The sequence below is a fragment of the Furipterus horrens genome, unplaced genomic scaffold, assembly GCF_987537825.1.
Source record: "Furipterus horrens unplaced genomic scaffold, mFurHor1.1.pri manual_scaffold_3, whole genome shotgun sequence".
NCBI classification, from domain to species: domain Eukaryota; kingdom Metazoa; phylum Chordata; class Mammalia; order Chiroptera; family Furipteridae; genus Furipterus; species Furipterus horrens.
In genome coordinates, this window is record NW_028327173.1 from 90,964,100 (window position 1) to 90,989,921 (window position 25,822).

Below are 25,822 nucleotides of genomic sequence, written 5' to 3' on the forward strand. Positions count from 1 at the left end.
TAACTATTCCCCCCCTCTCAAATATTAGGACCCTTTGTAATCTTGTAAAGGACAATGGGTGAAGGTCTCAAGCTCCTCTAGCTGCTTCAAGCTGGACATGGTCATCGTCCTACCTACCCTTGGGTCCAGAAAACCCTAATAAGAGTGGGGGTGTGGAGGGGAGGGTGGCCTTCCCACATGGGGAAGGATCGTGCAGACTCCAGGTCAGTTGGTTGTCTCCGGATAACGGCGTGCTTGGTTTAACAGGCTGGCATCCTTGTTGTGTTCTGGGGGAACAGATCTGGCAACAGGGTTAAAAGACATCATTCAATCCATAACTACAAGATGACAAAAGGCAGGGATTAATTTTTCAATGTTCCATATAAGGAGAAAATAAAAGGGGGGGGGGCTTCTTTGGAGGAAGGTGTGCTAGGTACATCTCACCTGTCCAAAACCCTTTTGTCCATTATACTTAGTTTGGGCTGAGGGAAATAGTTTAGGTTTTCCCCCTCTCAGACCTCTGGGCCTTTTCTGTCCAAGCCATTAGGATAGAAAAGAGAAACCAGTTTTAAAGTGAAGCCCACAGACCACCCCATTCTTCACCAACCCAGCCATTTAGTTCAGCCAAACCGTTGAGTCTCAGGAGACAGCGCTGCAGGGGAGTGTTTTCTTAATTTCACTTTCTGATAGTTTGTTATTAGTGTATAGAAATGCAACTGATTTGTGTATATTAATTTTTTATCTTGCAACTTTATTGAATTTATTTATTAGCTCTAGTAGCTTTTTTAGTGGAGTCTTTAGGGTTCTTTTCATATAGTATCATGTCATCTGCAACTAGTGGCAGTCTTACTTCCTCCTTTCAAATTTGGATATCTTTTATTTCTTTTTTTTCCCTGATTCCTATGGCTAGAACTTCCAATATTATGTTGTACAAAGTGGTGAAAGTGCACAGTCTTGTCTCGTTCTTAGTCTTATTTAAGATGAGAGTGAATAGGTACCTAGGAATTATAAAGAGGAAAAACAGAGTGAAATGTGGTGGGGAAAAAGAAAAAAAGGTATATCTCTTATATATATAGACAAGGGAGTTTCTCAAAGTGCCCTGTAAAGACTTCCAATAGTCCATGGTGGTTTATAAGATTCTCACAGGCAAAATGGCAGTTTCAAGCAAAAAGTGATTAAATCATTTTATTCATATACCTTACCCAAATTTGAAAGGCTTTCATAATCACATAAATCCCTTTATATTTTAAATAATTACTACATTACTAAAGGTGGCATATCTTCTACAAGGACTGTATTGATTGGTTATCTTGGTTAATATTCATATAAAAGGATATAATTGTCATTTGGTTACATGTTTTCATATTACTTGGCTCTTTGTCTTAAGTTTTTAAAATGCCCCTCTTTCATTGTGACTATTGAGTTGCATGGTATCTCCAAGTTATAACAATCACAAATATATAAATAATTAAAAAATGATTAATTGGGTAATGGTTGACTAGATTCTATCAAGTCAATTCTTCTACAAATAATGACTGCAACCTAAGAACAAAATAGAAAAGACAACTGCTCGAAGGCATTGGGGAGCAGAAAGCAGGCAGATAGTAGAGGAACATTTAAAGCTAGAGCAAGGAAATGAAACTGAGAATGTCTCATGTTTTTAGGCTTTAGCAGGGGGCAAGTCCCAGATGGTGCCATGTGGAGTTTCTAAAACATAGATAGAAGCTCATCATTTTACTGGTTTAAAGAACCCCAGCATGGAATTTCAGTTCCACAGTACATGGAGGTTGAGGTGGGAAATCTCTGAAAGAACTGGGCAAGAGAAGAGTGGTATCCTCAAAATCCAAGTAAAAACTCCAAGATGGAGGCATAGACCAACACACTCTGTCTCCCTCTACAACTAAGGATTACAATTACCGCAAAACCCAAAATAATAAGTTCCAGAAAAATAAAGCTACATGGAAGTCCAATGTATGAAGTCATAAACAAGTGGTGCTCGTCTGGACAGGTGGGAAGTGCGAGCCCGTGGCTGACAAAGATTGAGCTGTGCTGGAGGTGGCAGCCGCAGCAGCGAACAGCGGGACCCGGTAAGCAGACGCCTGTGTTTGGGGGGAGGAGGGAAGCGCCTGGGAGCTGGCCGAGCCCCGGCTGCAGACCAAATCCATTGGCTCGCGATTCCAATGCTGGGGAAGGCAGACTCCATTGGGAGGTGGCTCCCTGTTCCTCAGCAGAGAGTAACAGCAGGAATCCTTCTTGGACCCCCGCCCCCACGCAAAGCGCCACAGTGTGGTGAGAAAGGTCACCCGATTGTGATGAGCACATGGGGCTCCGCCCAATATAGCGCAGGAGGAGTGACAGCGCCCTGCCCAAGAAGGAAAGAGAGACAAAACTGTCAGAATGGCAGAATTAATTATTGAAATACCAATCACACAACTAATGAAGAAACAAAAGCCTTGACCGATGAACAAATAGCAAAACTTTCTGAGGCTCAGTTCAGAGCTATAGTCATAAGACAGCTTACAGATCTAACAGCGGGGCTGAATCAAGACAGGGAAGGAATGAATGCTAGTCTTGCTGAAATTGAACAAAAATACATACAAGACAGGTGGTGAGGAAGGGAAAGCCATGGATCAAATCAACAAATTGGAACATAGGGAGGGAACAAACAGTCAGCCAGTGCAGAAAGAGGAAACAAAAAGTGAGAAATATGAGGAGAGGCTCAGAAACCTCTTGGACAGCTATAAGCAAATGAACATTCGAATTATAGAATTGCCAGAGAATGAAGAAGAAGGACTAGAAAATGAAAAATTATGTGAAAAAATGATGAAGCAGAACTTCCTGAACTTGGGGAAGGAAATGAACTTGCAGGTCCAGGAAGCACAGAGAGTTCCGGATAGGCTGGAACCAGGGAGGAGCACACCAAGACACATTATCATCAAAATGTCAAAAATTAAAGATAAAGAGAGAATCTTAAAAGCAGCAAGAGAGAAGAGAAGAATTATGTACAAAGGGGTCCCAATTAGACTATCAGTGGATTTTTCAAAGGAGACTTTACAGGCTAGAAGGAACTGGCAAGAAATACTCAAAGTAATGAAAATCAAAAACCTACAACCATGATTACTCTATCCAGTGAAGCTGTCAATCAGGATAGAAGGGCAGAGAAAGTGTTTCCAGGACAAAGTAAAACTGAAGGAGTTTGTTAGATCCAAACCACTGTTATATGAGATGTTAAAGGAACTTGTTTAGAAGAAGGAGGATCAAAACTATGAACATTAAAATGAAAACTATCACAACAACCAACAGCAGAAGCCAGGGAATTGAAACAAAGGCAAAATAAGCAGGCAATGAGAGGGGAAAAAGAATTGTAGGTATGGGGAACATACTGGGGGGTGGTCAGTGGACAGGGGAAAGGGGGAAAAGAGAGGGAGATGATGCAGGAATTAAGAAGCATAGTAGGAGAGAGTGGAGTAGATAGGAAGATGTTGAGAAGAACTACATGCACAACCAATGGGCATGGACTAAGGGGGAGACCACTGGAGGGAGGAAGGGAGCAGTGGGGAAAGAAATTGGGACAACTGTAACAGCATAATAGAACAAGGAACAGAATAACAGTCAATAGAGGGGAGAGGGGAGGGAGAGAAGGGGGATAAGTAAGGGAAGGGTTTAGTCAAGGAACGTGTATAAATGACTCATGGACATGGACAACGGGGAGGGATATGATTGTGGGAGAAGGGATGGCCTGGGTGGGGTGGATCAATGGGGAAAAATGGGACAACTGTAATTGAAAAACCAAGAAATAAAATTAAAAAAATAAAATAAAATAAATGCAAAAAAAAGAAATGCAGATGCCTGGCCCCACCCCTGAACAATTAAATCTATGGGACTGTGGTTAGGGAAGGTGATTCTGAGGAGCATCCAGGACTGAGGGTAGGGACAGAAGTTGCTGAGAATGCACTTGGCCCAAGTGGGGGAGAAAGAGGCAGAGGATTGGGGTGCTGGGGTCTTGAAACCTAAATGTAGATGTTGCCCCCAGGTGGGAGCTCACAAAGGGTCCAGCCTCTTAGATCCTTATCTCCAGCCTTGCCCAGCAAGCTCCCAGGAGACTGGGGGAGTGAGTGCATCAGGGAATGGCAGATTCAGGGACGGAGGTCAGAGCTGTGCCACCAAGCCAATACACACCAGATTCTGAGGACGCAGTATTTTTAAAAAGGATATAAAAATACTTTGTTAATTTTTATGTTGATTACATGTTGAAATCTTTAACAAAAAATAAATAAATATCTGGATAACTCCGAACAACACATCTAAAGGGCATATTTTCAAGCAACCCATTTAAAGCTAATAACAAACAAACAAACCCCAATCTATTGCTTCGGAGTTTGGCATTTGAGTTCAGCTAGGTTAAGTATCTGTTTAAAAAAATACATTTTAGAAAAATGAAGAAAATTTATTGTTTTTCTAATATAACATTCCTGATATTCAAGATGCAATCTAAAAGTACCAGATACATGAAGAAAAATGAAAATGTAATTCATACTCAAGCAAGAAAAAAATTAATGGAGAGTGATCTAAAAATGACCCAAATGCTGACATTAGGAGACAAGGATTTCAAAGCAATTATTATAATTATATTCAAGTATGTATAGAAATAGCAAATGATCAAAATAAATGTAAATAAAGGAAACCTGAGCAGAGAATTACAAGCTATAAAAAAGAGAACCAAATAGAAATTGTATAACTGAAAATTACAATGTCAAAAATTAAAAAAATTTACTTTATGAATTTAACAATATTCTGGGTATAACAGACGGAAAAGGTTCTGTCTATGAAGTTACTAGAAATTACAGCAAGATATAGCACCTTAAATTGAAATGAAAAGAACCACATGAAACTGTGGAAAATATTAAAATGTCTGATAGAAGTGTAATTTGAGTCACAGAAAGAAAGGATAGGGAGAAATGGCAGAAAAAGAAGCTGTAGACAACACAATATAAAATAAAAGTATCTAAACGAGCCAGAGAAAAATGACAGTTTACACACAAGGGGATAACATTCTGGATAATCACTGATTTTTCATCAGAAACTTTGCAGACCAGAGAGAATGGAATAATTTTTTTTAAGTGCTGAAAGAAAAGCAAAAACTGTCAACCTCAAATCCTATATTCAGTGGAAATACCTTTTTAAATGAAGGCAAAAACAAAAAAACAAACAAAAAGCAAACAAACAAACAAAAAAAACCCAACTGCCTCCCCCAGAACATTTTCAAATGAAAAACAAGGGAATTTGTCAACAGCAGACTTGCGCTAGAAATGTTAATCAAGTTTCCTCTGACTGAAAGGAAATAATACTAGATGGAAACTCATATTTCTAGGAAGGAAGCAAGAGCATTAAAGATGGTAAATGTCTGGGTGAATATAAAATAATTTTTTCTCTCATTTTATTTTAAGCTATTTGTGGCTACAGCAATTATAAAACTTTCTTGTGGGGGTGAATATTGTATGTAAATGAAATATATATGCCAACTGTAACAAAAAATGGAAATAGGTACAATATTAATTGTAAAAAGACTGAAAAATTAAAGAGATGTATTGTAATTACTATGTTATCCACAAAAATTAATGTAAAAGAGTAAATCTAAAGTGCCAATACATAAATTAAGATTGAAATTTAACAATATGCAAGGAATCTATAATAAGGCAAGAGAAAAGGAAATTAGGACTAAAAATCAAAACAGACACACAGAAAAAAAATACTAAAATGGTAGGCCTAATTAAAAACATATCAACAAATACACTAAATATTAATGTATTAAACAATTTAATTAAAAAGTAGATATGATTAGACTGGATAATGAGACTTAATTATGTGTGGCCTACATGAAATATGCTCTAAATATAAAGACATAGATGGATAAAAAGTAAATAAATAGAAAAATATATGCCATTAAAACAATAATCATAAGATTGGATAAAACTGAATTCAAGACAAAGAACATTATCAGTGATAAAAAACATTTTATAGTAGTAAATGAGCCTGTTTGTTAAGGAGTGGTAACAGCCATAAATGTGTGTAAGCCTGATAATAGTTTCAAAATATGTCAATTAAAAATGGATATATTTAAAGGGAGAAATAGTCAATTCCACACTATAGCTTGAGATTTTAACCTGCTTTTTCTAGAAACTGATAGAAAAATTAGACAAAAAATCATTAAAGACAGAATATATCAAAACAACATTACCAACTATCTTGACCTTCCTGATATTACAGAATACTATATTCAACACATAGAGAGTAAATATTATTCTGAAGAGTACATGGTATGTTCACTGATATAATATAAAGGTCAGCATATGCTGTGCTTTACAAATTTCAATAAATCTTTTTTAAAAAAATTATTTGTTGTTTTGTTTATTTTTAGAGAGAGGGGAAAAGAGAAAGAGAGGGAGAGAAACATCACTGTGTGGTTGCCTCTCACTTGCGGCCCCAACTGGGGACTTGACCTGCAACCAAGTCATGTGCCCTGACTGGGAATCTAACCTGCGACTCTTGGCTCGTAAGCCAACGCTCAATCCACTGAGCCACAGCAGCCAGGGCTTCAATAAATCTTAAAGGACTGAAATCAGACAGAGCATATTCTCTGATCATAGAATAAAATTATATCAAAATACATTTTAATCTCATTAAAGATAAAAAAAGAGATATCTGTGAAAACACTAAATATTTTGAAATTAATGAATGCTTCTAAATAATCCAGGGATCAAAGAAAAAAAATCATAAGAAAATAAGAAAACATTTTGAACTAAATAATAATGAAAATACAAAATATCAAAATAATGTTGGATACAACTAAAGCAGTCTTAGAGGGAAATTTACAACTTTTACTGCTTATGATAAAATTTCTATGAAAATCAAAGAAACCAAAAGCCAAAGTAATTTTTAAGATGAATAACAAAACTGGATGACTTATGCTTTCTAAATATAAAACTATAAAGCTGCAATAATCAAAACAGCATGGTATTCACAAAAAGGATAGAAAAATAGATGAATGAAACAGAACAGAGTCTGGAAATAGACTCATGCATCTAAGTGCAGTTTATAGAGGAATTCTCTGTAGTGTTTTTCAATTTTTCTTTAAGTCTGAAATTATGTCAAAGTAAAAATTTAAAGATTAAAATACAAAGTTTTTAAATCATTTGAACAACAACAAACTGGAACAGATACTTCTTGAATGTGTGGAAGAAGTCTATAAAACACCTATGTTAAAAAATGTGTTGATTGTTCTGAAATGTAAAGTATTCTAAAAATTAATATGTAAAACTTTCTTCCATTTAAAGAAAACTTTATGTATTACAATTGAGAATGTACATTTTGATGTGTAGTGTTTGTATTAAATCATAAAGCATATAAATATATATTGAAAAATTTAAGATCCAACAAGCCAGTTGTAAAAAGTTCCTGTGTAAAAATAAAAGTAAATCTATATTATACATGGAACAGATGCCATTTATGGTCATCTCTACTCCCTCATCAGCTATCTAGATTCACTTGCAGCTGAGGTAAATATATTCATGAATAGTGTTGTGGTGTTATTTTTTCTATCTGAAGGATTTCTCCAGTGTGCTTAGCTCACAGGCATGGCAACTGGAAGTTACTGAGGATTTAATACCCCTAGGAGTTTCTATGGGTATGTATTCCAGCTTCCTCTTTGTTCAGTGGGACATTTCCAGGATATGTTCTGAACATTTTCTCAGAGAAGGAGCTCCAGTTGTCTGTTGCATTATACCACTTATTAAGTCACCTTCCCCCACCCCCTTTTGCTTAATATTATTGCCCTCACTTCCTCACTTATACTTTCCAGAATCATATCTCAGATAACTTTCTAAACCCAAGTATTTTCAGGGTCTGCTTTCAGGGAAACCAAAACTACAACACATTATCTTAAAATAATGTAAAGAAGGCTAGTATGTCTCAAAACTTATAGGATGTGACTAATACACTCTAAATAAAATTTGTAGCACTAGGAATATTTATTATTAAAAAAGAAAAATATATAAGAAGTAATTTATTTAAAAAGTTATAAAATAACTAACACATACAGGGTCTGTTCAGAAAGTATCCAGACATGTAATATGAAAAAAGAGACATTTATTGAGGAAGATAAAAAATACAAGAAACATTGCACAAAGAACAATGATGCCTCAGTCCCCTTCCAAGTAGGACCTCACACAGTTCTCCCAACCACCATCAGCTGCCCCATCATATTTTCCTGAATCTCATCTATGATCTGACATCTCTTCCCTTTCAAAGGTGACTTTAGTTTTGGGAAAAGCCAGGAGTCACAGGGTGCCAAATCTGGGCTGTTAGGGGAGCTGAGTCACCTGAGTGATCTGATATTTTGCCAAAACTCTGCATGAGACGTAATTCATGAGCAGGCACATTGTCGTGACGAAGCTGCCAATCAGCAGTTGCCCATAGCTGCGGCCTTCTGAATTATCCGTATAGTTTCCCTGGAGAAATGTTCAAACTTAATGCAAACTTTGATTCAGATTTGTTGCTCTACTCGCTCAGTCATTTTTAATGTGGTGGCCACACAGTACACATGCTCACTACAGATGCATCTACTGCCCACCACTGACTAGTACAGTGAAGTTATCATTGTTCATGCATGCACATTCCAGTCCACTCTCCTTTTGCTGCTGGATTACATGGATGTTGCACAAACTGTTCTTGTTATATTAACAATGACTAGATTTTTTCCAGACCTTGTCATATACTTAAAAAAAAGTAGAAATTAGAAAATTATACAGAGAAATGCACATGCAAAATAAATTTGTTAGAAAGCATATAAAAATAATATTAACTGATAAGTCCAAGAGTGTGTCCTTAGGAAAAAATAGAAACTAGCAAATGTCTGGAAATTCTGGTAAATAACATAGCCCTATGCCACTTAATGATGACATAAATTTGAGAAATGTGTCCTTAGATAATTTTGTCAATGTGCAAACATCATAGAGTATAGTTCACAAACCTAGGTAATAAGCCTTTACAGCCTATTAAAAGATTAAATCAAGCACAAGAGAGAATGATATACTCAAGAGATGGATAAACAGGAGATGTATGAGGTTATTGCTGGTGTTACATGGCATACCGTTTACAGCAAACTTTTTTTTCAGTAGAAATAGTACACTTAAAAAAGTAAAATAGGGACTTCCGGCCAAGATGGAGGCTTAGACGGACACGCTAGGTCTCCCTCTACAACTAGAGAGGAATACAACTACTTCAAAACAAAGGATAACTAGAAATTCCAGAAAATAAAACTACATGGAAGCCCAACATATGAAGTTATAAACCAGCGGTGCCATTTGGGCAGGTAAGAGTTAAAGAGGGCAGTGCTGTTTGCGGTCGCACCTGGAGCGGCAGGGCAGCGAGGAATCCCGGCTGCGGTCAAGCCCCTGGCAGTGCGCGACCCCAGCGCTGGGGAAAGCAGCCACCGCATCGCCTTGAACAGTGAGGCCCAGGGGGGCGGGAGGACGGATCCCGGTCTCCTAGCTGAATAACTGTGTGAATCCATCTTGGACCCCCACCCCCAAAGAAAGCACCACAGGGCTGCGAAATAGGTCGCGGACAGGCGCCGGTCGCTGAATTGTGACGCGTACACAGGCACTGCCCCCTACAGCCGGCCCAAGAAAACAAAACGCATCTGTCAAAATGAGGCAGACAACTATAGAAATCCCAGTGGCACAGCTCACCAGGCAACAGATAGAGAACCTGACAGATGAACAGATAAGAAACCTGTCAGAGGCTCAGTTCTGGGCCATTGTTATCAGGTGGCTTACAGAATTCACAAAAGAGCAGGAAAAAGATAAGAAAGAAGCGAAAAACATTCATAACGAAAGGAACAAAACCACATACGAGACAGATGGTGAGGAAAAAAAATCCAGAGTTCATTTCAACAAACTGGAATATGGAGAAGGAACAAGCAGTCAACCAATGCAGCGAGAGGAAATGGGAAGCAATGATGAGAGGATCAGAAACCTCTGGGACAGCTATAAAAGGCCCAACATAAGAATCATTGGTTTGCCAGAGAGTGAGGAAGATGAACTAGAACTTGAAAAATTGAGTGAAAATATAATAAAGGAGAACTCCCCAGACTTGGGGAAGGGAATAGACTTGCAGGTCCAGGAAGCAAGGAGAGTTCCCAAGAGACTGGACCCAGGGAGAACCACTCCAAGACACATTATAATCAAAATGTCAAAAATTAAAGATAAAGAGAGAATCTTAAAAGCAGCAAGAGAGAAGAAAAGAATTATGTACAAAGGGGTCCCAATTAGACTATCAGCTGACTTCTCAAGGGAGACCCTACAGGCAAGAAGGGACTGGCAAGAAATATTCAAAGTAATGAAAATCCAAAACCTACAACCACGAATACTCTATCCAGCGAAATTGTCATTCAGAATAGAAGGACAGAGAAAGTGTTTCCAGGACAAAATAAAACTGAAAGAGTTCATTAGATCCAAACCACTGTTATATGAGATGTTAAAGGGACTGGTTTAAAAAACAGAAGCTAGGGAGATGAAACAAAGGCAAACTAAACAGGCAACGAGAGTGGAAAAGGAACTGTGGGTACGGGAAGCATATTGGGGGGAGGTCAACAGGGAGGGGGAGTGGGGAGAGGGAGGGAGATGATATAGGAATTGGGGATCATGGTAGGAGGGAATGGAATAGACGGAGAGAGGTTGGGAGGAACTGTATGCACAACTAATGGACATAATCTAAAAGGGGGGGACAACTGGAGGGAGGGGGGCCACCGGGTGGAGGGGAGCAGAGGGAAGGGAAATTGGCACAAATGTAATATTTTAATCAATAAAACACATTAAATCTGAAAAAAAAAGTAAAATAAGAAGTATAGTACAGTATATAAAGAAACCAGTAACATAGTCATTTATTATAATTATCAAGTATTATGCACTGTTCAAAGTTGTGCTGTATTTTTATACAACTGGCAGTGCAGTAGGTGTGTTTACATCAGAGTCCCACAAACATGTGATGTGTTGTACTATGACCTTATTATGGCTACAACATAACTATGTGATAGAAATTTTCAGCTCCTTTATAATCTTATGGGACCACTGTTGTATATGCAGATTGTTGTTGATCAGATGTTATGTGGCATAATATAACTATATCAACAAAACAAAAAAGAGAAAATACAAAGAAGCAAAATAAGAAAGTTATTATAATATTAGTTATTTATAAATAAAATGATTTAAAAAGAATTTTAGGCATGTTTAATAATAATTTGAGAATCTTGGCAAAATGAGTGATTTTTAAGAAAAATCTGAACAGTCATAATTAACTCAATAAATTGATAGCTTCATATAATCATGGAAGAAATTAAAAATCTTTTTGAAAAATTACTTAAAACATGTTCTAGGGCTGAATTATTTTGAAATTACTTTTTTCAAACTTTGGAAGCACAGCTCATTTGTGTGCAACACAAGCCATTTCTCAGCATAGATGGAAAGCATTCTCGTCGTTGGCAGCCGTCCGTATCGAGAGACGATGGTGTAGCTTCTTAAGAGTCTATCTGCACCGCCGAGAATGGTTGTGCAGTCCGACTTGGGAGTGACACGGTATCTGTCTCCTCCCGTGTTGAATCGACATCTTGCGATGACGCTGGAGTGTCCTCTCCAGTGAAGCTGAAGCTACAGAGCCTGGGCAGGGTGATATGGAGGGTCTGCTGTTGCCCATGCAGCAGATCCCCCCTCTCTTCGCAGCTGAAGGGTCCAAGGGAAAGACGGAGTCAATACAGCTTGGCTTCAGGTGCGCCGCAGGAGTTGCCGGTGTTGACTACAACGTCAAACCGCCTTAGGGACTCCGGCTCCGGATTTTCAGGAAAGCATTCTAATTCTTTAATAAAATAGTGTAAATTTAACACCAAAACTTCAAAAAATAAATCAAAAAGGGAAAAAAAAAAACCAAACAGATTTTCTTCTGAATATGCTTAAGATAATGAAAAATATCTATAATAAAAAAGCAATAGTTTACTACGCAGTAAAGAGCTAGAGGCATTGCCATTAAAATTAAGAACAAAACAAATGCATGCTATTGTCACTATCAATTTATGGTGTCCTATAAGTTCCAGATATTAGATATAAGACAAAAATTATGCAAGAGGTAATGTATTTGTTACTGAGAAAAAGTACTTTTTATAGATAACATAGTTGTCTTTTTAGAAATTGCAAGAGATCAATTGAAAAACTGTTAACATGAATACAGTTAGTTAACTGATTAATTAGGTTAATGGCTGTTGTAACAAAGAGACCTCAAAGATAATAGATTAAATAAGATTGAAATTTCTTTTCACCTCTCACAACAATCCAGAGGTTAGTGGTCAAGAATAGAAGAACTGCTCTGCTCCATATGGTAATTAAGAGACCCAGTTTCCTTTTATCCTGCTGTTCAATAGTTCTCTAGAACAAGGATTGGCAAATCTTGTCTGTAACAGGCCAGAATGTAAAAATTTTAGGTTTTGAGGTTTTGATAATCTCTAGTAAATTTCCTTCCTTCCTTCCTTCCTTCTTTTCTTCTTTCCTTCCTTCCTTCCTTCCTTCTTTTCTTCCTTCCTTCCTTCCTTCCTTCCTTCCTTCCTTCCTTTCTTCCTTTCTTCCTTCCTTCTTTCCTTCCTCTCTCCCTCCCTCTCTCTCTTCCTTTCTTTTTAAAAACAACTATTAAAAAATATTAAACCATTCTTAGCTCATGGACCACACAAAAATCAGGCCACGGATCAGATTTAGTCCACAAGCCATAGTTTGCTAACTCCCACTTTATAATTTGTTTACTTCTTCATGGTTAAAGATGATTCATCTCAAGTCTGTGTTCTGGAAGAAAAAACTTCCAGAAGAAAAATACACAGATTTTAGAGATGACTTGGAAGCTGCACATACCACTTCCATTCACATTTCACTGACAATAGTCACCTGCACAACTGCAAGGGAGGTTGGGAAACCTAGGCAGCTCTGTAAAACAAGAAAAGGGGAAGACTATACTTGGATGGGACAATTATAAATTTGACTTACTGGTTAAAATAAGAATAAAAAAACCCCAAGTTTCTTGAATATCAGTGATTGCCAATTGGAAAATATCATGGAAAATGGGTCTTTTACGATAACAAAATATCTTTAATAAATACCTAGAAAATTTTGAAATGGAAATGTTCAAAATCTATCCAAAGATAATTATAATATATATATTGAAAAAAGTAAAACTTGACAAATTAAAGGAAAAACAAACAAAAGTGCTAGATGGAAAGACTGAGTTTTTAAAATATGCAAGCCAATTTCCTCAAATTAATTGATAGGTTTAATGTGATACTAAGATTCCAACAAGATTAACTCTGTGTGTGTAAGACAGGATGATTCTGAAATGTAAGATGACATTCAAAAATAAATGGGAGAGAATTTCAAGAAAAAATATTTGAAAATAAATGAAATAAGAAGAACTTGATTTACCAGATATTTAATTATAGGTGCTCTCAGTTAAAAGGAGAGGTTTAAATAGAGATGGTGTAGTTGAAACTGTGCCAAACCATTACCCCTTGTAAGTATTTTTAGGACAAAGGATTTTGGGAACACAGAAGGTTCTAATTCAACCACTTTTTGGGTGACCGTGGGCATGTGATTTAATCTACCTGAGCATCATAATAGTCAGCCAATAATACATACATTACAAGGGTTTATTAAGAATCAGAATTCATTCTGTATTACTTCTTTACCTTTCAATAAACTCTTAGAGTAAAAGGTTTCATCTAACTAAAGTGATGTTAAATCTGATGTCCCTAGTAGAGGCACATCACCTAGGATTGCAACACATGATGTCTATAGTTACTGCTACTGCTGCTGCTGAGGAACACAACTCATAACTTGATATGACTTTCTCTTGATATGCTATGCAGTTCAACCAAGGAACCATTGTCAGTTTGGGGAAAGAAAGCTGTTTTGAATTTTAGTTCTATTTCTAGCTACATAATATTGGAATGCTAATTTCTCTGTGCCTTTATTTTCTTACCAGTCGTCGTCGGCGGCGGCGGCGGCGTCTTACCAGTCGTCGAGATGTCGTCTCGAGAGACGATGGTGTAGCTTCTTAAGAGTCTATCTGCACCGCCGAGAATGGCTGTGCAGTCCGACTCGGGAGTGACACGGTATCTGTCTCCTCCCGTGTTGAATCGACATCTTATGATGACGCTGGAGTGTCCTCTCCAGTGAAGCTGAAGCTACAGAGCCTGGGCAGGGTGATATGGAGGGTCTGCTGTTGCCCATGCAGCAGACCCCCCCTCTCTTCACAGCTGAAGGGTCCAAGGGAAAGACGGAGTCAATACAGCTTGGCTTCAGGTGCGCCGCAGGAGTTGCCGGTGTTGACTACAACGTCAAACCGCCTTAGGGACTCCGACTCCGGATTTTCTGTCGGGGTTTACTCCCTTAGCCTTTCCCCTGAAGAGGTATGCCTCAAGGCAGCGGAGGTTTTTTGGAGTCAGAGTTTTCCTTCTCTGATGTGCCCTGACTGGAAGATCGAACCAGCGACACTTGGCTCGCAGGCCGACGCTCAATCCACTGAGCCAAACCAGCCAGGGTAGAGAAATATGGGTACTCACATTACAGAAGCAGTGAGTAGAAGCTGAACACTATTTTATCTAGTCAGTCTTGTTGTACAGCTTTATTTGAACAAAGGATACTTGGAAGGCTCAATGCATCCCTGAATCAAGGTATTTGTAAAGCACTTAGGACAGTGTTTGGTATAAGGTAAACATGCAATAGATGAGGGTTACCATGGTAATTAATAGATACAGCAGAGTGCCTTGCTCATTGCCAGCCACTTAGTAAATATTTATTGATTGATGAATACCTTAATAAAACCTCTAATATTCAAATGTTTTTGATATTCATGGCTTTCCTAGAATTACGATTCTAAGGGAGTAAAAGATACTCCACAGTGACAAGTCTTGTAGTCATAAACAGTGTTTGTCTATGACACAGTCTTTCGTATTTAAATTTGGTTTAGAATAGCCTGAAACTTTGACACAACAAATATTGCTTGAATGTTTAGGAGTAGTAACTGATTATTTTCCAGTTCTGGTTCATGTGTTTTATTGCAGATATTCATTGTAACCAGTTTTACACAATGCAGTAAAATTGTAAATTTCAGCAAAAGTGATGAATTTCAAAGCAGACATATATTTTACTTGCAGTATTTCATAATATGACTGTTTTCAGTTGTGAATCAAATGTTTGAATTAGAACGACAAATATAGCAATCCTATTTCATAAGACTAATGTTGACTTTTTTAAATCTTTTCTGGAAGTTTTGGCTAGAGACTGCTTTATGATTACAATGTTTACTAAGTAGAAATGTCTCAGGAAAACATTGTTTTATTGGGGTAGACTAAATAGTTTGCTGGGCAAAAATAAAATGCTGAAGACAACAGATATGCTTAATAATTGTGATTTATTATAGAGTTTTGTTTACTAGAATAGATGATGTCTTTGTTTCAAAAGGATGGAACTGGATTCCAGTACTCTACTGCGCAATTTTAGATTTCCTCATACTAGTCATTGGAAAATGGGGTGTCTACATAAGAGAAAGCCTTCCTACTTCACCACCTCTTGGAGATATGAATCTTTAAAAATGAGAAAACTAATAGTAGGAGTGGGAGTGGGAGAGACAGAAGAAGAGACAGAGAGAGAGGGAGAGAGGGAAAGAGAGAGAGAAGAGGCTGGGAAAATAATCTTGCACTTTTATTAGCTTTCAATATCATCCCTAAATAGCTCATTGAGACCTCAATTTATTGAACCCGATAGAGTTGAGAGACAGAATTGTGAGACTGATAATGATTTTAACGGGCAGGTCATGGGCTTGGTTATTTCCCTTTCAAAGGGATGAAAGGAAGAGGGAGAGTGAGAAGGGTGAGTGCAGCCATTCAGTCCCTCACTTTCAGGCTAACTGGGAACTGTTTCTAATGAATGTCCCTGCCTCCATCAAGGGCATTTCTTTCATTTAACAAGCACGCAGGAAGCAGACATTGCTCAAGTACAAGGGTTCAGTTTGCAGTGAGCCACAAATCACATTTCATTTATCAGGCCCTACAGATGACAGGATATCATAGAATCCCTGGAGAGCCATATTCATTAAAAAGAAATTTTAAGTAATTACAACAATTAATTGACTTGAAACAGTTTCTGGTGGATAAGGTTTACATAATTCATTTGCCAGACAAAACAAGCCCGATCAAGTTCAGGAGCATGCTATTTTGGAGCGTCCTCTATCAGGCACTGTGCAGTTGGGAAAGGGGCGCATCACCGGAGCCCTCCACCCTCAACTTCCCTTTTTTGGAAGGAAAGAGTAATTTGTAAAGTGAAAACTTTAAATTTGAAAGAATTCGACAGATTCTACTTGGGGTCTATAACATGGTTCTTTAGCACTTCTTACCCATGTTACTAAAACTGATGAATGAAAATGAAAATGAGTTAGGGTGATCGAGAACTTTCTGTGTGGTTTTGAAGATGTAAGACAAGGCCTTCCTGAAAGCCAAGGATGAGATCTAGGCCATCCAAAGAACTCCATCATCACCAAAGAAACTTGCATGAACAACTACTCTTGTCTAATATTTTGTCAACATCTTCAACAATTAGTAATAAATTCTTTAAATTTTTAAAATGTGGAGCTTATGATTAAACTTGGAGGATAGCACAGTAGAGCTATAACAAATAATTTATTTTATGTGCTATGAAATATGATTTTCCAACCACTTGGTAATACTGCAACATAATATAAGCATATTATCAGGTTTCTGCTATATCAGCACCTATTTTTGGAGAAATGATTTAGAGAACTTTACGTAACAAGAAACTATCCTCTAACACAGTTTCAATGTGTCTTGTTGGGATGGCAGGAGAATGGGTAATGGTAACTCTTAGTAAAACAACACAAAAGAGCATATACTATATAATTTTTGAGATGGTTATATTTTATAAAATGGCCCAGGGAGAGTTATTAAGGCTTTTAGGACTGCAGGGCAGCTTGATTAAAAGGGTCAGTGATGGAGCAGACACTTACACTCAAAGTGATGCTTCCTGAAGTTTGTTTTTCCCACATCAAGCAATGGACTAGCTCCCTCAGTATCACCTGGGAAGCTTGTTGAACATATGCAGGGCCTACACCCTGAATCACATGTCTGGGGTGGGAGTCCTGGACCTCTGTCATTTTTGACAGGCATCCTGGAACACGATCCTCATTGAGGAGATTCAGGATAATTAAAACACCTGTAGAATGAATTTCAGATTATAGATATTTTTTGAAATGATTCTTCTCTCTGTACTAGTCACTATTGTCTAAAGGAACAGAACCAATTGGATATATGGGGTGGGAAAAATGTAGGTTTATAGTTGTGACTATGCAAAGCAGTTTATTTTCTTATTATTTATTAATTACTGTATTATTTTCCATATGAACAACTGTAAACCTACTTTTGCCTCACTCTGTATATCTATATTGACATAGATAAGATATATTTATTTATTAGAAGGAATTTGCTCATGTGGTTGCAGAGGCTGAGAAGTTGCCCTCTTCCATTGGCGGGGGGACACAGGACACTCTGCCTATGTTGTTCCTCTAGGCCTGGGGTCCCAAACCTGGTGGCTTTCATCTCATCACCTTTTGGAGTTTTCCTTTTCTTGTTTCTTGTGCTATTTCCAGGATTTATAGTTGTACTTGGCTGGGAGGAGCAGGGGGAAATGGGTCTCTGTTATGGATAAATTTTTAAAAATAATTTTTTTATGGACAGTTTCATTGAGAGATTTTAAAAAATAGTTTCAAATCAAAGTTTCTTGTTAAGACCCCAAAGTTATTTTAGATAATTTTCTGTGTTGCCACTTAAATGAGGTAAGATGAATTAATTAATTCCTGTGTACCTAATTATATTTCTAGTTAGATCATACTTCAAAAATATGGCATGGTTTGGAGCTTCAAGTCAAGATGGCAGCATAAGTAAAGGCAGTACTCATTCCCTTCCACAACTACATCAAAATTACAACTAAACTACAGACAACCAACATTCAGAACAACCTGAAATCTAGCTGAACAGAAGTCCTACAGCTAAGGATATAAAGAAGAAGCCACATAGAGACTGGTGGGAGGGATGGAGATGCAGAATTGGCTGGTCTCACACCTATGTGTGGCAGTTAAAAATTGGGAGCGATATCTCAGTGGTGGAGGTTCCCTCTAAAGAGTAAGCGGTCCCAGTGCCATACCAGGCTCCTCAGCCCGGGGTTCCAGTACCAGGAAGAGAAGTTCCCATAAGTCCTGGCTGTAAAATCCAGTGGGGAGACAGAGTTTTCTGGAGTCCCAAGCAGTTCCTCTTACAGGGCCCACATATGGACTTACTTGGACTTCCTCCCTCTGAGCTCCACACTGGAGCAGCTGTTAGAAAGCCACCAGGGACATGCAGGGAAGAACTGAATTTTCCAGCATCAGGGTGAGAGCTGGGTGGAGGATGGTGTGCAGCTTTCTTCCAGGCAGAAGTGCTAGCAGAAGGTTCCTTTGCTGAATCTTCTCTCTACAGAGGCGGCCAGAGGAGAGTGGCATATATGAGTCTCCATCAACCTGGCTAACACTGTTTGCCCAACCCTGGTGATTCCCTGAAATCCCACACACCCAGGTTTCAGGCCCACCTAAGCTATTTCCAGTTGTTTTTCCATATGAATGGCTTGTTTTTGGTCCTGCTTCAGACTTTACTAAAATCTCTCAAACAAGCAGCATCTGGCCTTGGCTTGCCCTGTGCCTGTAGATAAATGGCCCCAGGCATGACATTAGTGGCAGCTGGCCTTGGTTCAGAGCTTGGCCTTGCCTGGGTACCTCCAAGCCCAGCACAAATAGCAGCCATCTGCAGATCACTTTGTAACTCATGCTGGGTCACCTTGGGTAGGACACAGGTGGCTGCTAACCTTGGTCTGCACCTTCCAGGAAGCCCTACAGCCAGAGATCTGGGGACAGCCTCAGATGATGTCTGACCATATCTGGAGCACCACCTCTATAAGAGACACACTCCAGAGGAGGATTCAGTGGGCACCAGAGCCCCACTGAAGTAAGTTCTGCTCTGTGGGGTGGGCCCCTGCACACCCTTCATAGCTGATCCTGTGCAGTAGTCATACCCATTCCTTGCAACCAATCAGCCTGGGCTTAAGTCCCTCCCATTGATGTGTCAACAGCCATCAAGGCTTAACTACAATAGGAGGTTATACACAGTGGATACACCTCAAGTACCCAGCTGGAGTAATAGGGGAGGCTGTGCCACTGGACCCTACAGGGCACCCACTACATTAGGCCACTCTACTATGCCTGGGAGACATAGCAGTTCCATCTAATACATAGACACAAACAAAGGGAGACTGTCAAAATCAGGAGACAAAACACACACACACACACACACACACACACAAACCCAAACATGTCCCATATGAAAGAACAGAATAAAACTCCAGAAAAAGAAGGAAACAAAATTTAGACAAGCAATCTACTGGATACAGAGTTGGAAACATTGATTATAAGGATGCTCTATGAACTTAGGGGAAGAGTAGATGAACTTAGTGAGAACCTCACAGCATAAAAAGGACACGAAGTCATAAAAATGAACCAGTTATAAGTGAAGCCTAAACTACCTGAAACAAAGAGTAATTTACAGGGAATCAAGTACAGTATAGGGAATATAGTCAATAATGTTGTAATAACTATGGGTATGAGATTTATTGGGATGATCCCTTAGTAAGTTAGGTAATATCGAATCACTGGGGTGTACACCTGAGACTAATATAATATTGTATATAAACTAATTCAATAATAAAAAATGATTTTAAAAACATGATGGTTTGAAAAAAATCTATAATCTAGGGAAAGAAAACAAAAAGAAATATTTTGTTTTTAATTTCAGGTTATACATCAAATACTTTCATTTAGCACCTTTCCCACCTGTCACCCTTGAATGGATAATTATTTGAGACAGAGGCAGTTTTCAAAGTTCAATGTCAAAAGTTTTTCAGAGGTCTAGGCTAGTGATGCAAAGCTGGCTGGTAATAGAACTGCCTAGAGAGCTTTAAAAAGTTCTGGCCTCTTGGGTCTTACTCTCCTAAACTTCTGAGTCATGGGGTGAAGTTTCTGAATATATACATATATTTTGAAGTTCCTCAATCAACTATAGGTGATTGGTTATATCTGGTAACTATATCTAACTAAGAAATTGGTAAATTTCCAAAATGTGACAGAATCTAGAAAAAGAAGGCCCCTCACATAGGCTAACATTTTATGCAGGGAAAACCAAAAGGAAAATTAAAATATTAACCTTTCAATGATTTTAGTACATTGTAAAAGGGGAAAGAAAAGCCAGAAAATATTAAGGAGCATGACAAGGATTGTGTAAGGTGCAGGATATCTAGTATGCCAGAGAGAGAGAGAGAGAAATACTGTAATTAACCTAGCGAAGCAGAGCCTTGGAGAGGATGTGAAAATTGTCTCAAATATTTACAGGAGTGTTTTGAAGAGGACTTAGACTTACACTGCTTTGGCACAGGGACCTTTACCAAACTTCACAGGCAGTTCTGAAGCAGAGAGTCTGTGGACCTCACTGTGAGAAGTGAGTTGCTGGAGCACTCCCAGTTTTGGGAAGGAATCGTCCAGATTTTTATAAAATAGTTTGGGTGCTTGAGGTTGAATGAGCTGTGGAAAAAATTCAATAGGGAGCCAATCAAGATGGAAAAGGAAGGAAAAGATGAAGAGAGGGAGGAAGAAAGGAGAGTAAGGAAGGAAAGAAGGGAGGGAAGGGAAGAGCAGGGAAGGAAAGAGGGAGGGAGGAAGGGAGGGAAGGAGTTAAAGAAGGAAGGAAGAAAGCAGACAGGCAGAAATGCTTTGGGTTCAGAGGATCTACTTCTGACTTAGTGTTTGGTTTATGACTTTCTGCAGTGAAGTTCAGCAATCTGGAAACAAAGCAGAGAAAATGAAATCACATTCACTTATAATTGGAAAGGAAAAAGATAGAATGAGGAAGACTCAAGGAATGGTGGAAATTTTGGCTATCTGTAAGAGAAGGTTAAAATGTGGGATCTTGGCAAACCAGGAAGGCACATTCTCTGGAGATGAACAGACCTGAAAAAGTAAGGTCAATGGGTTAGAGATTACCACAGAGGTGAGGGAAAGGTTTGGAAGTAGTGAAGTAGAGAGGGTGCTAAATTTGGAGTGGTTTCCACTTTTCACAGTCTGTGAACTAAGGACAGAGCCGCAGTCCCCATTGGAATTGGCTGTGGTGTGTTTTGTCTGACACAATCATTCTCAAACAAGAGTGTGAGTCAGAATCACCTGAACTGCTTGTTAAAACACAAGCTGCTGGACCCTACCACAGGCGATGCTGACTCAGTAGTTTGGGATGCACCCTAGGGTTCGTTTCTCTCATGAGCTCCTAGATGGTGCTTGTGCTGTGGTCCTGGGATCACTCTTTGAGAGACAGTGACCTAGGCATTCATTAAACCAAAATTCTTAGAGGAGATGAGGTCATAGAGGATTTTACCATAGAGGATTTTAAAGGGCAAAATAGTTTGGGGGATTCTATGTTACAAAGAGCAACCCTAGGGTCAAGATTTGTGGCACCCTCAGGTGGCTGGGGAGGGGGGAGTTAGATGGTTTCCAGAGTGTTGTCAAGTAGCTATAAAAGTCTGCATGGACACTTCACACTTATCCATCACTAGTTATTTAATAGTGGCTCCTTTCTGTTAGATATTGGCATAACTAACTTTGTCGATGCCAGAGGCAGCTCATTTCACTGTGCCTAAAAAGGGCTTTGGTTCAGATCCAGAATTGAGTATAGTTGGCACCCTCACAAGACTGTTTTGGCAGTATATGCCTTTAGCAAAACCTGATGGTATGAAAACTTTCTTTATAGTTTTCCTTCAAGCCCTTTTTTGACTTTCCATAGCCATTACAGGCACAATCTAGAATCCACAAATGTGGATGTACAAGGCTTTTCACAGTTTCGCCTTGGAGCATTTTCATAATGAGGTTAACTTTTCCTCCTTCTTTTCACTTTTGCCAAAAATGATGCGCCTAATTTCGTGGCATGCACCCTGCTTTCTTTAGCATTGAGGCCTTCACACATACTCTGATTTGCTTAGAATATTCTCTTTCTTTATCAGCTAACTTCTATTGATTCTCCTAATATTAACTTAAGGATCTCTTTTGGGGAAAACTTTTCTAGTCAACAAACTAGAGGACATTTGTCCTCTCCTTTAGCTTAACAACTTGTCTCACTGTTGTAATTTCATGTTTACTATCAATTTTCCACTTTCTACTGCTAACTCTAGAATGGCAGAGAGGTGACCCACTCATTTGGGTTGCTCTGGAACTTATCTGGTTTTACAGCTCTGAGCCCCATATACTGAGAACCCCTGAGTCTCAGGCAAACCAGGATGGTTGGTCATCCTAGCTGTCTATGGTCACACTATTCCCCAGACCTAGCACTGTGCCTGGCACATGCTGCCTGCTCGAAATATCTGCATTAAACAGAACTGCACAGGGCTTAACATAGGTAACAGGGGACGTACCCCTCACTCTCAGTATCTTTAGGACTTCGACAAACATTACTTGAGAAGATAAAATAGATGCCTAAAATTCACTAATTAAAATAATCTTGGGGGTTTGATTTCAAACTTTTACTTTGAAAATCAGTAACTGGATTTAAGACTATAGACATACGGTAAGATAATATGTATGGCTGATCTGCTGACTACGGAGATATTCCTTCCTTCCTTCCTTCAGCAAATAGAACTTTGATTTTATGCCTATCCTCAAAATACCCTCAACTTTCCACCAGGTTCACTAATAAATTATATTCACTCTCCTGAGAGAGCTTTCAGAAATTACCTAGTGGAATGCAAAGACTCTGGTAGGAGATTACCTTAAACTCTGTTTGGTACAAATCTGAAATGGAGAAGGGAGATTCTTATTAGCTCCAGGACAAACAGTGGCAGACATGAGCACTTCCAGGGTTGCCAGGGTTAGGCTGTGATGACATCTTATTCCTGTTTTGATGTCCCCTCTTTCCCCACAATCCATGGAGACATGAATGTCTCTCTAAGTAATGTATGACCTGTGTCCCTGGAGAAATGAAGTGGCTCCCAAGGAATAAAATGTACTGATTCACACTTAAGTGAACAAACTCAGTAATTCCCCCATAAACCCTTCCATAATTTATACATACTGTCCATTGCTTTGAATGTCGAGGAATACGTATTTATGAACACAGTGTATTTAAGAGCCAGTATCAAGGATTTCAGTCTTCTAAACAAGAAAATTACAAAGCATATCTTGTTTCCACTGAGAAAGAGTAAGAGTAAAAGCTGTTAGGACAACTCATCTCCTAGAAAATTTTAAACACCCTGACAAGCTTCTCTGGCTCAGAAGAAGGGGGACCTATCAGAGCTTGGCCTGAAGAACAACCATGGGGCAGCAGTTCTCAGGGAGTGTGTGGTGAACTTGTTACTGCTCATAAAAGGAAGGAGAAAGGAAATGAAAATGCTTCTTCTCAGACCTTTGATTTTTACTTTAATCTCCAAGCATACTCTACTTTAGGTCTTGAGTACAAAGGTGGTAAAAAGAAGAAGGTAAAAAAAGAGTCTGGAGAGAAAATAGGGTAAGATGCCCAAGAGAGCTTGCTGTTCGCCCACGCAGCACCAATTCCTTTAATGAAATAGGAGCACCATTCCTTTTACTTCCCTTGTCTCAACCAGTGAAGATGGAGGAAACCGAAGTAATTTTCAAAGTGTTCTTGACCCTGAAAGCTATCTCAAAGATACATGCTTCTGCATATGATGAATCTCTTGGTGGAGAGTGGAATATATCAACCCAAATCTATCAGTACTTGTTCTAGTTTACCTGCTGCCATGTAAAAAATTACCCTAAAACTTTAGTTGCTTAAAAAAAAATAACCATTTGATTATATCTCTGGCTCTAGAAGCTGGAAAAGGCAAGGAAATTGATTCTTCTTTAGGGCCTCTGGAGGGAGCAAGGCTCTGCTGACACTTTGATTTTGGCCCTGTGACACTGATTTTGGACTTCTGATCTCCAGAATGATAAAAAAATAAATGTGTGTTTCTTTAAACTATCAACTTTGGTACAGCAGCCATAGGAAATTTACATAGCCAGGATAGTTGGAAGATAGGGCTGAACTGAGACCATTGACCAGAACATCTGCAGTGGCCTCTGCCACACGGGAGCTGGCCACAGAACATCTTAACTGGCAGTCAGCAATCTCAGAAAAAATGTCCTCAGAGAGAGGAGTGGAAGCTTCCAGTTTATAAAGGCTTGGGAGAAGCTATTAGAGAGCCTGCCCACATTCAGGAAGAATAATCTGAAGACTCATGTCCTACTGATTGTGGATCAACATCATGTTTGTATGCTTATTCAATCTGCTGACTATCAAAATTCTAGCTCTGTGGTGGATAAAATCATTTATCAGTTTAATAGAAAGTGGTAGAGATCCCTTTGTATTCCTCATGGAGTCCAAAGTCATATTGGCTTGTCATCTTAAGAGGTTAAAAAAAAAAAGAGTGAACTTTTCAAATGATATTCATTATTCACTAATTTGTTCATTCTTAGTCTTTCTGCATAATTTGCTAGAAGACAGACACTATCCACAAGTGTGACCAGTAATGTAGAAGGCATTGTGGCAAAACTGACAAATCTTTGTTGAGAAACTGATTTCAAAGTGGGAAATTTGGCTCTCTGTCTTCTTTTGTCTGAGCATAATGACTTTGAAGAAGTATACAGAACATACTGCAGCTTCTCAGAAAGTACTACTGTCGTTTCCACCTCTGATCCCAGCTATTATATGGAAGGATATTCAGAATGCTTTGGGCACCTTCCCATACATTATTTCTTTTGATCCTCATAAGATACTATCTCTTAGATTATTATTTCTAATAGCAGGAAACTGAGTCTGAGAAAAATTACCTAGCTAAGTAAATGATCGAGCCAAGACTTGGGGTCGACCTTCCTCTTTCTTGCAGCTGAGAGGAGGTTCCTGGGGATGGATACACAATGAAAGTGCACAGAGAAGTGGGTTCCCCACACATTTCTTATGGCATTTTCTCGTTGTTGTAAAAGCATGCTGATTTCACACAACTGGCTGGCTTGACAGATGTTCAAGTGCTTGAGCATCTGGAATAGAGACAGATCTGAGACAGGGATTTTGCTTCAGTTTTGTGTAGTGCACTGTGGCTGATGTCTTGAGGCTCTTTAGACGATACTTTTGTATTTCGTGCTACAGTGGAAAATCTTTCGATCAGGACAATAAAGAGCTGTAGTTAGGTCATGAGAACAAATAGGCTGGACTCCCTGTGTTGGTAGGAGCTAAGTTGCCTTCCCACTGCTCTATGGTATGACTATATATAGCACTCCATGAAAAGTGCTACAATTAGTAGCTCTCTGTGAGATCTTGAGGTTTTTAAGAAATCATAATAATAATATGAACAATAACAAAGATGAAACTCCTCATACAACAACTAGAGACCTCCGAGGTAAGAGATTATTTTGTGGTTATAAATCTGTGAAACTGCTTTTCTCGTATGAGAATGATGATTAGACATGCAGGACTCTTAGTTGAGTTCAGGCTCACTTTGTGGTGGGAAGGGTTTCCAGTGTTCTGATTCTGTGCTATCCTTCCTGTCCACTTCTACTTTTCACTAGGAGCTGACTCTAGGCCAGACACTGTATTCGGGCCCCTTATTTAAGTTTTTCTTTTGGTTTAAAAGAT